The sequence below is a fragment of the Meleagris gallopavo genome, chromosome 5, assembly GCF_905368555.1.
Source record: "Meleagris gallopavo chromosome 5, MGAL_WU_HG_1.1, whole genome shotgun sequence".
In the NCBI taxonomy this organism is placed as follows: Eukaryota; Metazoa; Chordata; class Aves; order Galliformes; family Phasianidae; genus Meleagris; species Meleagris gallopavo.
This window is the reverse complement of record NC_139408.1, coordinates 4943722-4966598: the sequence shown is the minus strand read 5'-3', so window position 1 is coordinate 4966598 and position 22877 is coordinate 4943722. Positions and strand designations below refer to the sequence as shown.

At 38.6% G+C, this 22877-nt stretch overlaps 1 protein-coding gene across 10 annotated transcripts in view; it reads right to left on the bottom strand.

The window, feature by feature from the left end:
- LOC100539913 (leucine zipper protein 2-like) overlaps positions 1 to 21737 on the bottom strand; it is a 251299-nt gene extending 229562 nt beyond the window's left edge. For all 10 annotated transcript variants that reach the window (XM_085223953.1, XM_085223956.1, XM_085223954.1 and 7 more), the window contains exon 1: positions 21566 to 21737. The gene's annotated coding sequence lies outside the window, so the exon portion shown is untranslated. The remainder of the gene's footprint in view (positions 1 to 21565) is intronic.
- Between the last annotated feature and the right edge of the window lie 1140 nt (positions 21738 to 22877).

Below are 22877 nucleotides of genomic sequence, written 5' to 3'. Positions count from 1 at the left end.
CTACGTCTCAAGCCTGAGATAATGGACATACATAAATAAAGTATTGGCATTCAGAGTTAAGTGGAATACAACCCTCAGAAGAGTCCATCAACCCTTGGATTAGCCCAGTTGTCTAAGGCACATTCTGATATTCTGGGCTTTACCACTGTCTTCAGACAGACCAGCAAACCAAGTAAAGCATCACATGGGGAGATAACATTTTATCAAACTAGTGATGGGGAAAAAGACTGTTTCCCTGAATGGGTCCAAGGAAGAATACAGCTTGTTTGTGCTGTAGTATCAGGAAAGAACGAAGCTTCACTTTGAGACAAACAGAAGTTTATATCTCTTGGCAGGTCTGATCGCTTTGGAAGTAGAAGGCAGATAAAACAGCAGCAGTGCCTCAGAGATGCCAGTTCTTTCCCACACCTCATAAATGACACAGTATATTACACAGTCTACAAGTGGCTCACCTTTTCAGGATGATTTTACCAACAGGATTGCTGTTAAATCTGTTTGGTGTGATGTTCTGAACCTTTCAGGGCTGCAAGGTGCTTTCTGCCTTGCTAAATTCAGACGACACACAGACTACTATAGAGCTCTATGCTGACGTTTTTAAACACAAAGCCTGGCAGATATCAACCTTTTTAAACATTAGATTCCTGAGCAAAGAAAGCAACCAGATGAGGAATATAGTTCATTCACTTTAAAAAAAAAAAAAAAAAGAAAAAAAAAGGAGATAGAAATAACAGTATGCCAGAAAAGTGCGAGTGTCCCATTCTTGGAGGTGGCCAAGACCAGGTTGAATGGGATCTGGGGCAGTCTGAGCAGGACAACCCTGCCCACAGCAGGGTACCAGACCTTGATGACCTTTCATGTACCTTCCAACCCAAGCCAGTCCACGAATAAGAAAATAGCCAATATTTTATCTGTGCTTAGATGTTTGTTTTCACAGCTAGTTTACACTAGCTACAATTCTTTTCAACTTAATAAAAAGAATTATTTTTCCATGATAAATGTTTATGTTAAAAAAAAACCTTCCTTTGCATGTTTATTTAGTAATTTTACATTAAGTTTACTCATTACATTTAGAAAAAAAAGAACTTTTTGGAGACAAGCATGGTGCAGATTTCTGCAAAACTGAAACATATACATTTGTGCTTCTTTATTACATTTGGCTTTCTTCAACCTACTTTAGTGTGGTAAAAGAAAATATGTATAAGGACATGAAAGCACAATTTGTCTGATGTATCAGTCAAAATATATCATCTCTAAATAAAGAGCTAAAAATGAAGAAGCTTGCTGCTGTGGAATATATTTCCACTTTTTTTTTTTCCAGCAAGTTTGATTACAGTTTACAGTGAAAGAATAAAAAAAATCATAGAATTCTAATTCATGGATAACTTCTCTCAGCTGGAATCAGAAGCATTTTTGCTGTATTCAAAATGCAGCAAACTACTGACACATTTTCTGCTTCTCTGTTTTGATTTGGTTAACTAAATAATTTAGTTCCATCTATTAAACATCAAAGTCCTCTTTGAGCACTGTAGCAATAGAAAAATTTAAATCCTTCAAATTTATTTGGGTGTTCAGTTTTACTAAAACAAGGTACAATAGCTTAGTCAAGTCAGTACACAACTTTTATCTTACACTTGCACATTATAATGGACTTCATACGTTCCCTAGTAAAAATTGAGACAGCCCACACAGACTTTGAATTTTATCTGCAGAAATTAAAGGAAATGAAAAGTAATTTATGTTATGATTTGCTTAGAATTCAGCAGAATGTTTGAGTAAGCAAGAATAACAAGGATATGAGGAAATTTCTCCCTCTATTTAATATATTGGCTGAACTCACATTATACGTTACCACCATGACCATTATGAGCCTGTTTTTTTTTTAAAAAAGAATATAATATATTCCTTTCCTGTTTTTTAAGGGAATTAGATCATTTTAGCTTTGAAGATTCAAATAGAAATTCAAATTAGCTGTTAATAATTGGATCTGACTGAGGAGTTAAGCAGAGTCCAGGGTGAACCTCAGAACTACACCCATTACCCCATTAGCCGAAAACACTGTAGAGGTTTTCACATAGGCTCCTATTTAACAGAAGACTGCAGCACATTCTGAGACAATCTGTCTCAGAACAGATTGACACATTTCTGCATTTTTGGAAGGGACTTGAATATACGTAGCTCTCTTCCCTGCTCCTAGCAAGGACAAGGAGTGCTGAGCAGGAGGACAACACCTGGGCCCCCACATCTGTGTGCATTCATGCAGTTGAGATAGAAAAGGATCTCCAGAAATAAGTACTTCTCCTGGTACCATGTTGTTTAATCAATAGATATACAGATGATATAGATATATATCCAGGCGCTTGGCTAATAGAATTTATATCGGAGAAATAAGAGAAAGTCACTCACCCTGTCCTGGGCTCGCGAGATGAACTCCTGATGAAGCGAATCTCCAGAGAGAGATCCTTCCCACTGGCAGTCAGCTCTTAAATGTGTCTAGGAGAGGTGGAGCCAGGCTCCACCCCTTCCTGCAGCACAGGTGAATTGCCTTCACCTGAGGATTCACCTCCCGTGGCTGACTCATTGCTCGCCTCAGGTGATCAATCAAAGGTTCAGGCCGTGATTCAGCAGCCCCATACAAATGTGCAGCGAGCTAGGTCTGTTGCATGATCAGATCCAGCTGGCAGGCTGTTCACACTTCCAAATTTCTCCCATTTAAACTCCTTTTTGTAAGCTCTGAAGATATTGAAGCAACCGCTGCATAAATAAAAAATAGAAATAAAAAACGGATACATAATCAAACAAGTAGGAAAATTAGAATAGGCCTATTTTCTCAGTGTTGAGTGATTCCCAGTGGAGTTTCACACTATCCTTCATTGAGACTTCTGGTTGCAGTGCCATAGAAATGCATTGAATGGCAAGGTGGCAAAATGGAACAGGGTAGTAGAACTAAACTAACTTCAGAATTTCTAACTTCAGAAATAAAGCAATGGGTTTTAGGTTGACCTTAAGCAAGAAGACAGCTGTGGGACTGTGAACACCCTGGGGGTGTTCTAGAATCATGGAGATGTGACACTGCACAACATGGCCAGTAGGAAGGATGAGGTGGGTTGAGGTTGGACTTGAGGATCTTAGAGGTCTTTTTCAACCTCCATGATTCTATGATTCTGATAGGCCTTTTTGGTTCCAATGGAGCCCAACTTTACACAGGGTTATTCAGAGCACCCAAATGGCATGCTAGCCCTCAATTTTAACAAGTTCTTCCTTGTTCAGGCAGAAGCAAACTCTACACTGAATCCCCATAACTTAGTTGCTCAGCTCACAAAGCATTATTTTCACAAAGCTCAGCCACACTTCAAAACACTTCAGTGCCTCTGTGGCATGAGAGATCTGCATCTTAAACAAGTTTATACTATAAGCTGTGCACATGCCTGAGCTACAAAACAAAATTCGAAGAGTACTTTTCTTCAACAAATATGATCCATCAGCCATTTCTTCCAATCCCTCTTCCAAACCACGTAACAACGAGGTGCCCTGTGCAGCCCATAAGAGGCAGAGAGACCACCTGTTCTATTTCTGCCGTTCTTCTAGCATTTGAGAAGCTTTTGGAAATTTTATTGCAAATTAGATACATAAGGATTGCTTCCCTCACTGGAGAAACGTCTGTGAATAAGGGTTTCTATTGGGCCAAGGGGCAAAAGCCTTTTAGCAAGGCACGACACAACCATTTAGGATTAAAAATGAGGAATATATTTTCAAACAGAAGTCAGTGAGGGATTTCTAAGCAGGCAGAATGTAATTATGCAATTGAAATTAAGCCATGACATTGCAGCTTTCACCTCTACTTTTGAAAAAAAATGCACCATGGGATCTGTTAAATGACTACAAGTGGTCAGGACCTCAGTTTTATATCTCTTTCAGGAGCATGGTGGGAAGGGGTGCCAGCTCAGCATTTATAAACCCCATTTGCTTTACTCTCAGGTTGAGAAGATTTTTAAGCTTTCACTTTTTATTGCTTTGTTCTTAATAGTCAGAGAGAAAGAAAGTTTCCATAAAAAAGGATTGCAGCTAGAAAATAGATAAGTGATCTCTCTGCAATATAAAAATAACATTGCCAGAAAGAATGCACAGATTCTGAAGTATTTGTGTGCTGATACTACATTAAAAATACTTGAGGAATTGAAAAAGAAATAGGAAATTTTCCTCCACCTTCAATCTGAGTATTATGAGTTGTCTGCTCAATTTTATGTGAACATGTCCAGAATATAAATAGAAAGGATTTTCACCAGAGTAAAATAAAACTTGATTAAGCCATAAGAAGGAGTTGCAGGAAGGGATGCAGTAGCAACTGTGGATAAAGAAGCTTTGTCACAGGATTCAATAGGCAATCCCTATACTAACTATTACAATGAAAGCATTACAGTATGGTTATCACCAGTTCAGCTCTAAAAATCTGGTACACCCAAAAAAAGTCTAGGAAGTATCCTCAGAATTCCATTCTGTTGAGTCCTTTTACAAAAAATGTTTGTGACCAATATGCACGATATATATGTACAGACAAGAATCTAGCAGGAAAGGTATTATTCTTGTCTACTCTATTTTAAGGATCCTATAAAAACCCTTAAGTAAGCATTTTTTTGTTTGATCAGCAGTAAAAAGCAGATGAAAGCTCTCTTCAATCTTCATCGCTTTGAGGAAATTTGGTATGGTAAGTTTGTTGGTGAAAGTATGAATTTGGATTTCCTCTTGTTTTTAAAAGTTCAAACAGATTTAGTATGATCATAGCAGCCTTCCAGACTTGCTGACAAGGCAAAACCAGGAAGTGATACACAGCAATGGGCTCCATTAATCTTCCACATTACTCCATGCTTTATCCTTTGCTTCTGCTTCACTAATCCTTCTGTTCCCACAGGTGATGACTCAGCTGGGTTTGTATTCTTTTTAAAAATCTGTTCCCCTGTGATCAACCAAGCATCAGACTTTTATTCTGATCTTCAAACACTGCACACAGGAAATTTCATCCCATTCTCAGCAGAAATAGCTACATGAACATCATAAATACACTTACATCAGCACTGCAGCTTGAATCAGCAGCACATATAGAAGCAAATCTCTCAGATTTACCCTCTTCTTTGGCTGTGAGTTTCTCCACAACTCAATTTCAAAGCATGCAGATTGGATTTCTTTTGGAAGAAACTGAATTGGAAAGTGCACTCCATTCATACCTTGCATATCCCAGTGCCCATGGCTATCTCCTTGAGTAGGACTAGAATGGGGCAAAACGAAAACCATCACAACTCAGGTGAGCACCATTTGCTGCAAATCAGCACCTTTTGATCCTGCCTACTTGCTGATACACATACAGATGACACAAACCTGACATAAGGGGAGCAGTGCAGTGGTCTGCGACTAATTATGGTTGCTCCTCAGCACATTCCAGCCCTTGTGAGAGGGTGCATTTACTGCACTTTAATGCTCGATATTATAGAATCATGAAGGTTGGAAAAGACCATTGAGATCATCCAGTCCAACCCCAACCAATCCCCTCATGCCCAACAACCACATCCCCCAGTGCCACATCTCCACATTTCTGGAACACCTCCAGGGATGGTGACTCCACCACCTCCCTGGGCAGCCTGTGCCACTGCATCACCGCTCTTCCTGAGACATCTTTCCTAATACACAAGCTGAAAAAAACATTTCCTTTCTGAACAACCAGCATTCAGCCCTTATGTATCATGAACAGTATTTCACTCCTAAGTAGTTCAAGACACACCTTAAAGGAATTTTAGATATCATTTCCTCCTGTAACTGTAGTAGAGATCACATTTGTTGACTGATATTGTAACAAAAACCACCTATAACTAGTTTAAATTCTCAAAATGGTATTCATTTTAGTTTCTTTTCAGCCTGTACTCTTCTTCCTACTTCACAGAAGAAAAATGTTATCAAAACACAATCACATACTTGCAAAGGAAATAGAGTGGGAACAAAAGTGGGACACGTGCAGTGACTATTTGCTATGAAACTACACTCTTTATGAGAAGCTGAGTGTGTATTCATGCATGCACACGTGCATGTGTTTAAAAAGACAGTAACTTTTTCAAAAAGGTAACCTTTTCTCTTGGAGAGAGTCCAGCAGAGGGCCACCAAGATGTCCCCTTATTCTCACTCTTTCCGAAATGATTTTGGCTATGTTACTAACAAGGACTAGTGCTCATTCCTCTTCACACTGCATCAAAACTGAGATCTGTGGTCCAGCATCCACAGCAGGTCTGTTGTCAGGGCACCACTGCCCAAACTCTGATTTTTTCAATAGTAGGGTAAAATCATCTCTACTTTTAGTTTACTCTGAGCACCCAGTTTGTAGAGGAATATAAGAATTTGAGGTGTGCAGATTTGAAAACTGGAATCAGTAAATTATGCTACCTTAATAAGACAGACCTAATTGATGCATTATAAGCATCTACTATGAGAGAAGAAGGAATTTATTTTTTGTTATTTTATATTTTATTATTGAACCAAGAAAGGCAAAGTTTACTGAAACCTTCTTTAATATATAAAATAAAGCAAATTTTAAAAGCAAAATATTACTCTCTATATCAATAGTAGAAAAGCCACCCATCCAATATATCATTTTCAGAAGAATTGAAGCTGCCTGGCTTATATCATCTTCTCAAGCATGCTCCATCCTTGTCAAACTCTCCTCTAGATCCACCAATGGTGCTCATTTTGGCAGCTGCCCAGCTGCTCCAGCTTTGCCTTAGCCAACCAGTTAAGAACTTGGAAGCCTTTCAGAAAGGAAGATACTTGGATCACACACCTGATGTATGCTGCATATATTTCATAGTTAAACACGCCCATCTTTCAAGATGCCGACACTCTTTAATAACAACACCTGGACTGTTTAATTCTTCTAAAGATAATTATGTCTCAGGACAAAGAGCATTGCCTTACATTTGCCTCATAAAATGTCACTTTACATTGTTGCCTGGCTACTCTCTCTACTATGTTCAGGCATAGTGCTATTTCTTCCCTTTAAATATACTAATTCCTTCCTGCTGTAATTACAGTACACTAGCTTAAAGGTTTCATCATTACTTCTGATAGATTAACGTGCTGTTTTAAGAGTGCTTCTGAGCCCTTTTATTTCAAATCTCCATCATTAATCAGGCCAAAATTTCCATGTAAATTTAATATTTATATTCCTGGTAACAGCATATGTACTTATGGGCACCTATGTTCATAAACAATGCAGAAAATATGGGTAAACCTGTGCACACTGAGTGCACAATCCATCTTTCTTCTGTATGGGAACTACTAGTTGCTTGATGAACCTTTAGTTGGCTACAAACTGGTTCAGTATACAAGTGGAGAAAGAGTTTATGCACAAGAAGGTAAAAAAAAAATGGTTGCATCAAGTGTCAATTTACTTCAAAAAACATTCCCAACAGCTTCTGTGGACCTATTCAGTCCACAAAAGATGCAGCAAATACAACTCTAAAAAACTGAAATCTAGGTTGCACATATTTTTTAACAAGGGAAAAAAGCCAAGAACCCAGACACAGAAATATAACGATAAAGCCTCACAAATTAACCATCAATTTCAGTGTACATGGAAGCAAAGCCTTGTCTAGAAAAGACATTTCACCTGAATTCTTTGTCCTTTCAGGACAGCTTGGTATGGATATCAAAGCACTTTCTGAACACTGTCACTACCCCAGTACAGAAGCATTAGTGTTGAACTGAAATAGCTCCATGATCCACCAGAACAGTTTTCTGTTAAAAATAATATCTGGATGGTGTTAAGGTGTGCTCTGGGAACTTTAAATAGAACTGGCAGTCATATGGGTCAACCATCAAGTGGTGACTGATTTCCTTCTAACCCACTCAGGTGGAACTGGAAAGTGAAAGTTACTTTTTTTCTTATTTTTATGTTACCTTTCTGCAAATAACTTAAATACCATTTGTTTGTTCATTCCTATTTACACAGAGATCCTTTGCATTCAAATGCAATGTTGATGTATGTTTCATATACAGATGGACTTGGCTAGATTCGATATATTAAGATTATAATAGCTGTAGGAAATGGAGTTACAGCAGCGTTAGGTCATGTTGGTACATGTATCCTCTGGGGAATCTCTCACTGCAATTTTTTTTTCTGTGGATGAATGTATTTCACTTGACTTGCTTTCCTCTTGCTGCCCTCCCATCCATAAGCTCTTTCTTTTTGGCTTTGCTTGTGGCTCATTGCCTTGACTTTGAGACAGTCAAGGAACCTTGGAAGGATGATGAGATCTAAGCGGTCAGGAGAGACAGGTCTAAATAAATGGAATCCCTTCCTAGAGCTGATAAATGAGTTCAGCAGTCACTAAATATATCAGAAAACATATCTGGCCCAAGAAGGTCTGGGAGCTGAAACCAGATGGCTGTTGGAAGACAACTGAAGAAACCTCCTTCCTCTGTCCTCCCTGTATTCTTTGGGAATCCCTCAGCCTTTGGAGTAAGAGTAGGCACGTCTGGTCTTACAAAGAATTATGCCCCACTCTGCTCTATGTTGTCAGCCTTTCACACAGAACCATGCACAAGCAACCCAACAACCCAATTAAAATGCAACTGAAGAGTCGAAATAAAACATTACATTATGCACATCACTCTGTTCAAAGTCATTTATAACTATACAGCACTCCATACATCTCGAGGCAGTAAGGAAATCAGTATTATGTTACAATGGTTACTGCTAATGACAGCTTACAAATTAAGATGTTTATAGCACACTCTCCTTTCAAAGTCTTACACCTTAAAAGAAGCCACAAGAGGAGTCATCTCCTGTTTAGGAGGGGCTAATTTAAAAGAGGAATTAAAAGACCACTTATTGACTATATGAGAGAATAGTAGGTACCATGAGATTTGACAGTGGTATTACTGCTCCAATCCCTAGTGCTCAAAGCAATAATCCACGAATTTGAAAATCCAAATGCTCGACTGACAATTTGAAAGCTTGAGTTGATTATAAGGCACAATTGATAAAACACATCTTTAATTAGACAATCGCTTTATAAGCAATTTCCTTAGTGAATATGAGGATTTGCAAAACTACCAGACATTATTGATTGTTCTTTCCTTAGAATGGAAAAATATAAAAAAAGAAATGGAAGTGCTTGCTACCTTCTCATTCTTATCACCCATTGCCCTATCAGCATACACAAATAATTTTTATTTCAGATGAGATAAGTTAAAACCATGATAAGTTTTTATCCCATGAAATGCCTTTCTTATTCCTTCACTGGTTTACACCTGCTTAATAATATATCCTCTCCATTTCTCACCCTTCTTGCTATGCAGCCATGCCAGAAAGCTATATTTCAGTTGGTGCTAGCACGAAAAATCCTGTCCTGAAACAAAAGGAATACGGCTTGGAATGGAAAAACTATCTCCCTTCCAGGAAGATAAAGCATTATCTGCTCTGCCAAGCCCAGAGCAGATGCAGCCTTCAAACCAAACCAGTGCAGTTCAGTGGCTGCACTTTTAACTGATACTACTGTCATAATAATTATGCAAATAGGCTCACAAAAGTTAACAGATATGTTTTAATAGCCCGTGACAATTATTCCTCATGTATCTGACAGCAACTAACAGAGGTGTCAGGAAATTGCCTTCACTATAAAGCGCTTTGCTAAGAAGAGCTGCAGTGTACATCAATCACTTTTCTTCCCTCATTTTGATAAATCCTATGCGTGTAAAAGCTACTGGCTATCAAATTGCAGGTGCAACAGGTTGAGAAACTCTCCTGTGTTCAGGCAGAGGATGGCCAAAAACATGGCCAAGATTGTACATACAGTTCTTCAGCCTCTCCCAAATAGATATCATTCTCCCCACTGGACAGCATTAGAGGTTATAATTCCAGTAATTGAGTACCTGGCGAAGAGGCATGGACAGCCCTGGGAGCACAGGTGCAAGCAGTTCACATGTGTGACCAGAAGAGGCTGGACCCTTGTCTAGACCTTCTTAAACTCATTTAAGGGCTGGTAGCCAAGAAGGAAATGTATCTTCTTGGAGACTACTTCCTTCTGGGAGTTATCTAGTGAGACCTTATCTTCAGAATGTAGTAAGCTACTCCTTTTCTATTACTGTCTTATGAATAATATCTTTATTGGGTTATCCTAAAACAAGTCAGAGGCAACTGCATACAGCTATTCATTCTGTATGCCCGCTGTGTCCCTCAGTGTCACATCTCCACAGTTCTGGGACACCTCCAGGGACAGCAACTTCCCTCATCTATCTGGGCAGCCTGTGCCAGTATCCCACCACTCTTTCAGAGAAAAAATTTCTCCTAATATCCAACCTCAACCTTCCCTGGCACAACTTGAGGCCATCGCCTCTCATCCTATCACTGCTATGTAGGAGAAGAAGCTAATCACAACTTGAGGAAACTGTCATGGCTTGGAAAATGTTTCGCTCTGATAGACTTTTCTTTTCCAGAAATGCACAGAAAACTCTTGACCCTGTCAGACAACAGAGTCAACTAGATTATCTCTGTTCTATTCCTTAGGTAAAAACAAAGATTACAAATTCTGAGACATAAGCATCATAAAACATGTAAAGGAGCAATAGAAGGGAAAGAGTGAAACCAGACAAGTCCCCTTTAATCCTCAAATGACAATGAATTCATAGCATATATTGCAGATTAAAATAGCATACACACTGTTATCATTTAGGAATTGCATTACATACAGTGTATGAAGCAAGCAAAGACCTACCTATATCTCTAAAAGCTCTGAGCTGGTTGTGGCACTTCAGATCTCAGCAGACTGAATGATACCTATTATACTATTTTTTTTATATGTATTGTTATATTTTTATTTATTTATATGTGGCAGCTCCTCTTCTCCTAAGAGAAGGAATTAAAGGCCCAAGTTCCTAAATTTAACACAGCATTTTTCCAGGGGGAGAAGGAGATCCAATTCACCCAGTTGAGCAAATTGCTTCAGCAATGTCCATTTTTTTGTTGTTGTTTTTTTGTTTAAACATCTGTTGATCACGATCTCACTTTAGAGCTGTTACCTTTTTAATTAAGCTCTTTGGTTTTCATGGTTGAAATGTTTAATCAATTACTTTAAATCATGTCTTATCCAGGACTGAAATACAGCCCATAAACAAGCAATGGTTTATTTATCATCTTTACCAAATCATTGGTGCTCTGTCTAGTGAGATGCTTGATGATATTTCGTATTTCCTGAATGTTTTTAGAAGACTCTGTATTTATAAATAATGGCCACATACAGAATTATTCTTTTTCCATGATGGGTTCACTACCTTCATGTGTTTTCACACTTACAGCCAATAGATATTTCCATAAAGATTACCCCCAGGACTCTTATTCTGTGAGTGTATTCAAAAGAAGGAAGAAAGCTTTCTTATTTCTATTGCCCAAGAAAATCTCATTCTTCCCAATGCAGGGACAACATGGAGCAAAGCTGCCCACCCTGTGGTCCACTTCTGGTTCAGAAGGAGACAAGGGGCTGCTGCAATGCACAGTGCTTCCATGGTCTGCCATGCTTTCACAACCTGAGAATGCCACTCTACCCCTTCTCAGAGAAAGCCCATTGGCATCCATGTGTTGGCATGTGTGGTCTTATTATCATACAGGAAATGCATTCCTTGCCATTCATTCAAGTCTGTCAGCATAAGCTGGGGCTTGGTGTCACAGCTTGCTTGCATTCTCCGGATTGTGAAGCTTTTTTTCCCCCCTTCAAGCAGTTTGCCTTAAATTTATCCATTTATGTAAATAGTCCTAAAGCCTTAAAACACATATTTCCAGTCATTGTAAGCCAGCATTGTTTGCTGCAATCAGAGATGCTGCATATACAAGATTAGAATTTCAAAGTGACAAAGAGCAGGTTATAGACTTTAATTTTCTAAGAGGGTTGCAAGTTAAAGAGAAAAACAGAAAGCAGTACAAACCTGGTGAGAATTCAGGAAGACCAGGCTGGGAAGGCAATGTTTGTGGTATTACTTGGGGGTGCAATTATTTTTCCTTTTCTCCTCTCTAGGTTGTTTTTTTCTTGGAGATGCTGCATGTGAGGTGAAAGTTGTCCAAGCCTACAGCAATTCTGCTAGCACACTTCCCTGCCCCAACCTTCCCAACCAACCCCTGGCTTATTCAGCCCAATTAGCGCTTGAACACATAGCAGCAGCTGAAGAGATTTCTGCACCCCCTCACTTGCAGACATCCCATTCACATAACTCAGCTAAGAGACATGGAAACAAGAAGCATCCTCAAATGGTGTCAAGCCCCTGCAATTCAGCCAGGAAAAATAAAATAAGTGCTTGTTCCTCATGAATTCCAGGTAATCTGAAGGCTTTGGCTTCTCTTGAAAATTGGCATAATTCAGGTAGGAAATGCATGCTCTGCACATCCACACTGCCAAGTTCTTGGTTGGGCAAAAATAATTCTGGGTAAAATTAATTCTGCTGCTTGTGGGGCACAGCACAGCACTGTCATACTGCTCACGGAGATGTATTAGTGTGCATTTCAGAAAACCTGGCCAAACTGGCAGCAGTGCATCAGGCTGGAGGAGGCTCTCCAGTGAGTGCTTGTCATGGCACACCTGCAGGCCTTTCCCACGAGCAGCTGTTAATCTCAGCATCAGCAGTAGCTGATCTTGTAGCATTCAGTAATGTGAACCTGATCCCAGTGGTGAGTTTGGATCAAGGTCTGTAGGAGTTTAAGCTGCATTTGATTATCATCAGAGGGTTTGGTGGGTTTTTTTTTTGTTGGTTTTTTTTTTTTTTTTTTTAAACAGCCCCTTATAACATTCATTGGTTAAACCAGCCCTTATGCCTGGGGAGTCATCATTCTCCTCCAGAACTCCTTTTCCTCCACTATCTTCTGGGAATCATTTTCATCCCAAGACCACTGAATTGCCTCTGGCTTGGAAGTAAGACTTAATATAAAGCCAAAATGAGACTTGTATCTCACTCCTGTAAAAGATCGTTCATTGGAAGGCAGAGAGAGAACTGGGAATCACAGCTGCCCTGAGCAGTCCTTGGCTTCATTGGGGGACATGCTGTCATCTCCCACTGAAACATCAAAATCACATCTGCTACCTGTCAGCACCCTGAAAGATGCGTGCAGTGCAAAATAGCTATAAAAGCCATTAAGGTGCCTTTTTTTTTTTTAAATAAAGAAAAAAAAAAGAGAAGCAATGAAAATCCGTGTGCTGGCAAATACAAATGCACATAAATATCACAGAATTCAAAGCACAATCTTATGCCTATGCAGCATGGGCAAGGACAGCATGGAGCCAGCATCCCAATCTTCTCTCACCACAATGTCAAATCCACCTTTCCTCCTTCCTATAGGTTCTGAGGCTGTCAGCAGCTGCAGAAACAGTCCAGCCTCCCTTCCTGCAGAACACTTCACCTCCAGCAGTGAAGAAATGATTACTGACAAGGCATTCCAGGGGAATTTAAGTTAACAACAGCACTTTTTTCTTTTTTTATTCAGTCCAGTCTTTCATGCTTTTAGACTACAAATACTACAAAAATCAGAGTCACATCTCAAAAATTTTGCTTCCTATGCTTTCATAAGACTTCTTTCTGGTACCTAAAACATTTATCCCAAATATTTTGCCAGGGTTTATGGCCTAGTATGCAAATCGCGTTCATTACTTATGTTTTTCAAGCCTTGTAGTTTATTGCACATCTTCATATTCGTGATTGTAAATGCATTAGTGAACAGTAGCTTACATTCTTTCAGTTAATAGGCTGCATAATGCAAAACCGCGAAGGTCACACTGACCTACCAAAAACTTCAGTTTAATTTAAAAGCTTTCCTGTCAGTCAGAGGGAAAACATCACAGCAGCATAAGATCCTACAGTCCAAGGTTCAATTAAAACATCATAAAAGCAAGACCCTTACAGAATGAAAACACACATACAAAACAAGAAAATAATGAGAATTTTTTTTTTTTTAAGGCAGGATTTTGATCCTGGAGAGAGCTGACCTAATGTATTTTCCTGTCTTTATTTTCTTGTGGTGCACAGTGAAAAATTGGAACAAACATAGCATAACAGCTTTATGTAAATGCTTTGTGGCTCGGTGTTTGATGAAATGGCATTTTGCATCCTGCTTTTTTTTTTTTTTTTGGAGAAAAAAAACTTGACATATGCTATGTACCTTTTTTTCCCCCCACTGTTCAGATTGTGAACAAAAATGATGAAGAAAACAGAGGTAATATATACCTTCATAAAATAAATAAAGCTTAAATTCAGGCTCAGAGGGAAAAAGCATTTTGTTCAAATCAGCATCTTCAAGGACAAGACCACTTTTTCAGCAGCTGAATTAATACAGACTGTTGCACAAAACTGCAGGATAGTTGAGGCAGATGTGTCATTCTCTTGGTTCTTCAGTTGGTCCTGGCACTAAGCAAAATTATCTTCTGCTTTCTTGGTTTTGTGGTGTGCAAGATGACAAAACCAGTTTTACGGGGAAAAAAAAGAAAATAAAGAAAAGAAAAATGCATTTCGAGCAGTTTGCTTGAGGTGTATATTTAAGTGGTGGATGAGAGAGGACGCGTTTGCATGGTGTGCCCAACAGTCCATTCAGGAAGATGGCACTAATGAAATGGTAACAGCACCCTGCAGCATGGAAAGTCACGTATCTGCTTTTGTGCAAGATGTCAGAATTCAAATCCAAAAATTAAGAATGCAATATCAATATCAATAACCTCCATTGCCTTCTCCTTCTAAGAGATAAGCAGATCAAATCAGAGAGGTGCTGATCTCACAGCCCACTCAAGTCTCTGACACTGCCTTCACAGCTCTGAAAGATAGCCCTGAAGCCCTCTGACATCCTCTACATGTAAACCACTGTTATCCAAACAAAGAGCATTTCCTTGTTACCCTGCTGCATCCAGGACTTCTTGCATTTCAGCATTAACAATTGAGACAAGCAAAGCCTTGGCAAGGAGACCAAGACTCATACCAGCACACAGATGGGCAATTACCACTGCTCAGTCATGCCCCAATGTCAATTTCCCTCCCTGATAATGGAAAGCATTTTGGTTTGTTTGAACGTTTCAACTCCTTCAGTTCAGAAACAAAGTTATTAAATACAAGTTATATATATATATATATATATATATATATATTATATATATATAAAAACCCACAAATCTTACTCCAAGCAATGCTTTAACCAGTAAGAGAATCATGAAGTCCTTCAGGCTGCAAGACCACCTCTGTGATCACCAAGTCCAACTGTCAGCCCATCACCACCACGAAACCATGAAGACCACGAGCATTTTCTTGTCCTACAGAGCTCATACGTTAAAGAATTTATAAGCCACAACAGTGAGAAATACCAAATTTTGAAGTAAATCAGAATAAATAATCCTAATTTCTGTGACCCCAGGAGTATGGTTTCTGTTTCAAAAGTTTTATTTTTTTTTATTTTTATTTTTTTTAAAGAGAAGACAATAGACAGTAACTGAATATAAACAAGCAAGTGGGGGAACAAGGACAAAAGAATAAAATATTTAACCAGAAGTGCTCAATGTTGTCACAAAAATCTTTTCAGAGTGACAGTCTTTGTAAAATAAGTTTTTGTACCTTGACAGTTTCAATATAATTCTACGTAAAAGAGAATGGGAAAGCTTTATTTTTCTCCTTCCTGCTGTCTAAAGGCTGTTTGTAACTAGTCACCAAACATAACCCTAAGAGAAGCAATTAGACCCCATGTGGATTCACATAGGTATAGAGAAGTAACAGTCATGAAACTGCATAATTTACCTCCAATCAAAGCTTTCTGGCCGGATTCCTGGAAATAGATTTAGCACCACAAAAGGATTTTAGCACATCTTGAAAACATGTTGTAATTTATTTTGGTTTCCTTAGATAAGGATATAATTCTAGAGCAGTTCACTAAATGGAGAAACAAGCTAAGCATAACACTAATAACTTGTGTTCAGATTTGCAGAATCCAGAGTGGCATGACATAAAAATGCAAATTGGAAAAAGTAAAAATCCACAGTGTCTTCTGTAATGGAATTCAGTGCTCACATCTGTAGACAGATACACCCCAGGGAATCTACCATCTTGACTTTATTGCACCTTATGCATCAGCACCTGACTACTCTACAATTCAAGCAAGATTCCAGAAGAGACAGAGCCTTCCCAAAACAATGAAGAACTGATCCATTGAAGTACAGCTATGATCTCCAAGGTTGCCAAGCCCTCCAAGCATCATTTTGATGCATAACATCCCCAAAATACCGTCAAGGAGCTCCATGTGCTTTGATGGATTCACAGTGATTTTGGACATTTTATTTCTATTTTTTACTTCCTGAAGTGAGTGGTAGTTTTCCACGAATAAGTTTCTAACCTGACCACAATCTATTGCATGAAAAATTGAAAAGAGTATATAACTTTAAATGAGAGACATACCATTTATTATTGATGACATCTGGAAGACTGACATAGAATCATAGCAGCACCAAGGTTGGAAATGGCCTCTCCAAGGAGGTCATCCAGTTCAACTGTCCACCTCCCAGTGTTTTCCCTCTAAACCATGTCCCTTTGTACCACATCTAATATTTTCTTGAACTAAACATCTTGTATATTTATCCACCAGTAACAATTACTCCTCACAATACTTAACAGAAAAGTTTGCAATGATTTTAGTCTCTTTCAGAGAACAAGAAGCCGAGCACGTCAGTAGGAATCACTGATTTCAGCAATTAATACATGAATTTGCACCTCTAGTGCTGCACATATTAGCTGGTTAATACCAGAGTTCCTTTTATGCTAAATTCAAAATGTTTTACAAAGCTATTGACAAAGTTCCCACAATTTCAAGGATCTAATATAGACAGCAGAGTCAAATTTTAATAAGAATAGACACAATTTCAAAAATACATTAACAAAACAAAAACCTGTACTGTATTTATCTCCTCATTTGTTTTCCCTTTACCTTGCTGGAATTTAAATCCAGTCAGAATTAAAAGTCAGGATACTACTTTAAATTTGGAATATATTTATAGGGTAATATCCTTTACTGCTGTACTTGATGAAAATTAAAGCTGAGTGCAGTTTTTTCCACTGAGATATTCAGATTTAGTTCTGCAGCATTTTTGAATTTCTCTGGGATTTAACTCAATTGAGTGAATACGAACAGTAAGTCATAATCTCTTCAAGATTCTTCTTTTTTTTTTTTTTTTTTTTTTTTGTACTTCAGCACTTCCATGAAAAAGTTTCTCCAATCAGGTTTCCATTTAAGAAAATCCATGTTCTTTGAAATAACCAAATTAAATAAAATAACTTGTTTTGAAGGTAAATAAAAGATCTTCTTGAACTAGCAGCCTGTCTTGTTGTTGGTTGTTTGTTTTGATTTTTTTGTGTGTGTGTGTGAAATTTTAAGGGTAAAGTAATTTTAAGAACTTCGGCATTTGGTCAATAGAAAACTCACTCTCTATATTATTTTTTTTTTCTGAAAAAAAATCAAGAAATATTCCTACAGTTGTGATTAAATCCTGACTTCTTGTGAACCAACAATACAACACTCACACAAGTTTTGTCAGCCACTCCTTCTCTTAATGATGGTGTTCTTTTCATCCCTGTAGGAGGGAGGAAGATAAATGTTTGTTCAATGCTACAATCATTGAAAGAGGATTGAAAACCTGGATGATCTCAGTTAGCTGTACTTATTAGACAAGGCTTTCTGTGGATTCCTAAGCTAAATGATTGAGAAACAAAGCAAATGAGCCTATACCTTCAACATTTGCAAGATCCCATTGAAATCCTAGTACTCTTACTACAGAAAAACACAAAATGGCTAAGTATGTATTTCTGTCTCCCATCAAAACCTCAATATCAGTCAATTTACTTCAATTTTCCCTGTTATCACAAAAAATTTAGCTAAGGATATCCTGGCATTGTCTTCACATCCCAAGGTTGGAAGTTCGCTTTGAGGAATAATATTCTACATGACAGCGTAGCAGATGGGGCATCACTTGCAGATCTGTTATCATTTCAGGCAAGTCTCTACTCTCTTCGTTATGACAGAGAATTAAAATCAAATCTGAAACTTGACATAAAAATTTTTGAAGATTGCTATTCTCTTCCAGAAGATACAAAGCAAGATACAAACTGTTCAGTGAACTTGCACCATACGTTAGTTTTTGTTATTAAAAGAAAAAAAAAGCACATTCCTGGGGCAATACCCCATAAATGCTTGCTTAATCCAGCAAATGAAGAACAGCAATTTAGCAGGTTACAGATGCTGCAGTGGGCTATCACAGTTTGTGATTCTGCCAAACAGTCTAATGCAGCTTCATTAAACTACATGCATGTGCAATTGCAGCCTTACCAGGTAAAATCTAAATTCAGAATCCCAGTTTTAAAAATCAGGTTTGCATATGCCAAGAAATCTTGAAACTATGTATAACTGGAAGAAATTAACAAATCAACCAACACTTGGCACTTCTTATGGAGTTGTGAGAATTGTTTGCAATTTTGCATAAAGTAGTATTTTGAATGCTTAAAAATGGACAACAAAACCTCTGAACAGCACCTCTGCAAAGGGCCATCTTGAATTGATTTGTCCAAAGTGAAATGGTTCCATCATTCCTTTATGTTATGCTTATGCTCTTGGATTTCCCTTACCAAGGCACATAACACCTGAAATTCCCCGATTATTGTTTCAAATCCCTTTTTCCCTGACAGAGTACCAAATTAGGGAGAGAAAATACTTTTTATTAGGTGTTATTAGTGCCAGAATCTATTTTGGTTTGCTCCTAGCAGGCAGCTGGTCACGCCACAATTAGATGATACAGATGTAGGCAGCTTGATGCTCATCAGGACCACTTAAGCAGTGGTTGCTCCAGAGTATGTACACCAGAACCTTCTGTGTGATCAGAAGCTCTCTCAGAAGCTCTTATATTTGTACCCCTTTCATTTTTGCCAACAACATCTTTTTCTAAACTCTTGGGCAGCAAATATCTTTATTATGTTCAAAATTGAAAACAAACAAAGCGAAAACCTCACTCTCTCATCTAATAAAGAGGAATCTGAGCAAACGCGTAAAGATAACCTCAAAGATCCTTCATTAATCAGATTTCTCCCCCTCCTCCCCCCAAACTTTCAGCTATATAACTCCCCAGAAACATTCATTTTCTCTTCACTTCAACTATGTTACTTGATAATGTCACAAACCATTGCTGCAAGTCTGGAGTTGATGAAGATTTCTAGAGTCTTGCTTATCGTGAAGATAAGCTGGATATTTCAAAATCCATTTAAATCTCAAAATGAAACAGTGTAAAATTTGGAAGCACTTTAGATACACAGCAATCAGAATAATCCATTTCAATAACCAAGCAGCTTTAAGTCTGCTGGTAGCTGCATCTCTTACATAACAGTTTGCTACTTGAAAAAGCAGCGCTTCTACCTCCAAAGTTTTCAGCAGTATTAGATATTCCTGAAACTATTAAAACTAACTCTTAATGAAATTTTCTTTCACAAAAAGTTGAGACCTCACAAAGTTCCATCCCAAAGATGCTGCCCAGTTCAGTTCAGCCACATCATGTCCCCCTTCTCCCCAGATGAAAGCAAAAGCCTAATTACTACAGCTCTGCCAGCCTCAAGGCAGTTTCCAGGCACCTCAAGTTCCCCAAAGCTTTAAAACACAAGAACACAAAGGAACTGAGCACTGAACCACAAAGCACGTTGAAAATCCCTTGCTAAAAAGCAGCCTAGAAATTAACTACCATCAAATCAGTGGCTTTTGTCACAGAGAAATTCCTCTAGAGCCACAGGAAAAATAGATGTGTTTGATCTGCTTCTATAGAGCTCCACAGCTTTTATGATGCTTTCTTTATAGCTCACCACAATTTTTTCGTGTAATACCTTCTGAGGAGCTTCAATGTGCATACCTTCCTCAGGCTTTGGTTTGCCTGCCAGTGAGTTCACAAATGAAGGCAATTTTACCAAGGGAAGGAGAGACAGTCTGCATTATATCTACTATTTTCATGCCTGCTGATTCCGGAAATCCATAAAAATGTCTTCATACCACGGAGCAGAAACTCAGTTCTTCTTTCATTGTATACAATTGCAGTTGTCCTTGCTGAGCCCATAGAAGTTCTGCCATTGACGTCAGCTGGGAGGAAATCTAAGGCTGCTTGGGACTCTATGTGCAGGACGGTGAGGCTCTCACCTCAGTCAGAGCCGGCTCACAGTACCAGCATAGAAAGCTTTTCACTTCTGAAACGCTGTCAGCTCCTCTCTGCCTCAACTCCATTTGATATAAAAGCAAGGAAATCAATTCTTACGCATGCATTTCTGTTTTCGTAAGAGGACTGAGGTTTATTCCTAAAACTACTGGAAATATGTGCCCATTATGTCAAGTACAGCATGTGGATTTCTGGGGATACTTAGTGAAGATCTAATGGTTAAAACCACTTTAAAGCAGGCTTTGTTGCTGTTGTTAAACAAGCATCAGACGTATGAAAATTGAAGGATTCTTCAATGCATCACTCACATGCTTACAAAGCACCTGAACAATGCTAATATCTATTTTTAATATGCACTATCTTTGCTCTTCAGCACAATTCACTGGTTAAAAATTTTACAAGTAAGTAGCAGACTTTACAGAATCTGAAAATACACTGACTTGGAAGGGACCCATAAGGAGCAAGTAATCAGCTCCAGCTTCCTTGGATATCATCAGCCTCTGTGTCTAAATATCTCCATCCCTGAGGCTCCCAAAAGAATCTCCTCTGCCATCAGAATGTTTTGCACTACACTTAGTGTGGTGGTATTACCACTTCTAGGAGCTCAGCCAGCTCACAGGAATCTGAACTGGTTGTGCTCAGGGATGTCACCATCTGCAGGACACAAAGTCCTATGATTGCATAGAGGGAAAGGACGTGTATATAGTCACAGTTGCTGCAGGATTTTCTTCTAACCTTGGAAATCTAAAATGTCTCTTTCATAAGAACCTCCCTAGCTGCTCTGCTTCATCTCATGAATAAAAGTGCAAAGTAGTTAAGGATGCATCTTCTGTAGCTCAGTAAGTCCCATTAGTACCTGATTTTGGAACCCATAGTACAGTTCTGAATGACAAGTTTAACTCAGTACAGTGCTTATCAAAGCACTTAGTCAAACTTGTACTAGTAAAAATTACTTTGACAGTACTCCAGTTAATGCCATCATTGAGATTGACAGAGTGTTTTCACTGCTCCATTTCCTCAATCAAGAAAACCTTAGGTTTGAAAGGACCTTTGAAGATGATCAGATCCAACTCCCCTGCAATGAAGAGAGACAGCTAAATCAAGTTGCCCGTGGCTTGATCTAGCCTCACCTCAGAAGCCTCCAGGGATTGCACATCAGCCACATCTCAAGGCAACATGCAACCTTCATACCATAGGAACCACCTCTTCCCAACAATGATAAGAACCAATGTGTAGGAAAAGGCAACAGTGGGTAACCAGTTCTGAATTACTCAGGAAGGATGATAGCCACAATCCTGTTTTTAAAAAAAAAAAAAAAAAAAAAAAAAAAAAAAATTGCTTACCCATCCCCAGAGTCAAGGCTCTTCTAACACTCCAAAAGTAAGGATCTCTAGGCAGAGACCCTTCCGTGTGGCAGCTGGCTCTTAAATCAGGCTTAGGGAGAGGTATTGCTTCCACCTGTGCTCCCAGGGCTGGCTGTCCCTTCACCAGGTGCTCAATCATTGTTTCAGGCCTTGACTTAGCAATTCCCATACACAACATAAATGCTTTTCCTTTTAGAAAAGACAGGATTGAGACTTGTTCTGACATGCAGCATCTCAAGTGGCCAGTATTGTAGGTAGCTTCAGAAGATTTGTGTATATAGCAAACCCATCCCTAATGATGGCTGATGGCCAAGTCCTCATAATTTAACCGCTTTTGCATCACAGTTGCCAAGCAACCTCCCTCTTAGGCAGCCCAAAAGATATTTGAACCAATCAACTTCAGCTGAAACAAATCAAGTAGTAAACTGCTGGGACATTGTTATTGATCCCTAATTAAAATGGACTACATGGAACATAGTGCTGGATAGGGCTTTTAGGTTGAGAAACAGAAACTAAAGCCCAGACCTTCTGAGATATTTAGAATGCTCTTCTTTCAGGTGAGATTTCTTCCCACGTGGCATCTTGAAGAAATACTCTTACTCATCTTACACCATAAATCAGTATTACACCATTATTACATGACCCAGAAACTGGATGCAAATTCTTGAGATTTTCCATCTGTTCTGGTATTTATTCTAATTTCAACAATCTAGTCTCCTTCACGGAACGATGTCCATGCTTTTAGCTGCGTGTAATCAGACTCCAGCTGTTTGGCTTTTGTTTTGGTTTAAACAGCACGTTATTTAAAGACAACTTTTTTCATTTCTATTATCTTAAGGTAAAAAAAAAAAAAAAAAAAAAGATAAACCAGCATCTTTAATATTTGCATCCTTTTCTGTAAAAGCAATTTATATTTCCTATGCAGTTCTCTACCTTTTGTTAAGATAGCACTGCTTCACTGAACGTAGATTTTTGCCCCTGCCAATCTGAGTCTAGATCAACAGGTGTAGATATTGATAACTATCACACTCCCCTACAATTTGCCTGAACAATAAGCAGTAATTTTCTAGTATTTGCGCTAAAATGTCATTGAATGGATGCAAGAATACGTTTACATACACAGCAGAATAAGATAGTTACCAAAAAAAACAACCAACCACTACCACCAATCTTGTTGGCTCTCCACCACCAGCACTGTATCACATAAAGCAATGTCTGACATCATCTTTTAATATCTTCCAGTACACTGTATGATTTTTTCCAACTCTAAATGGATCACCACACATCACAC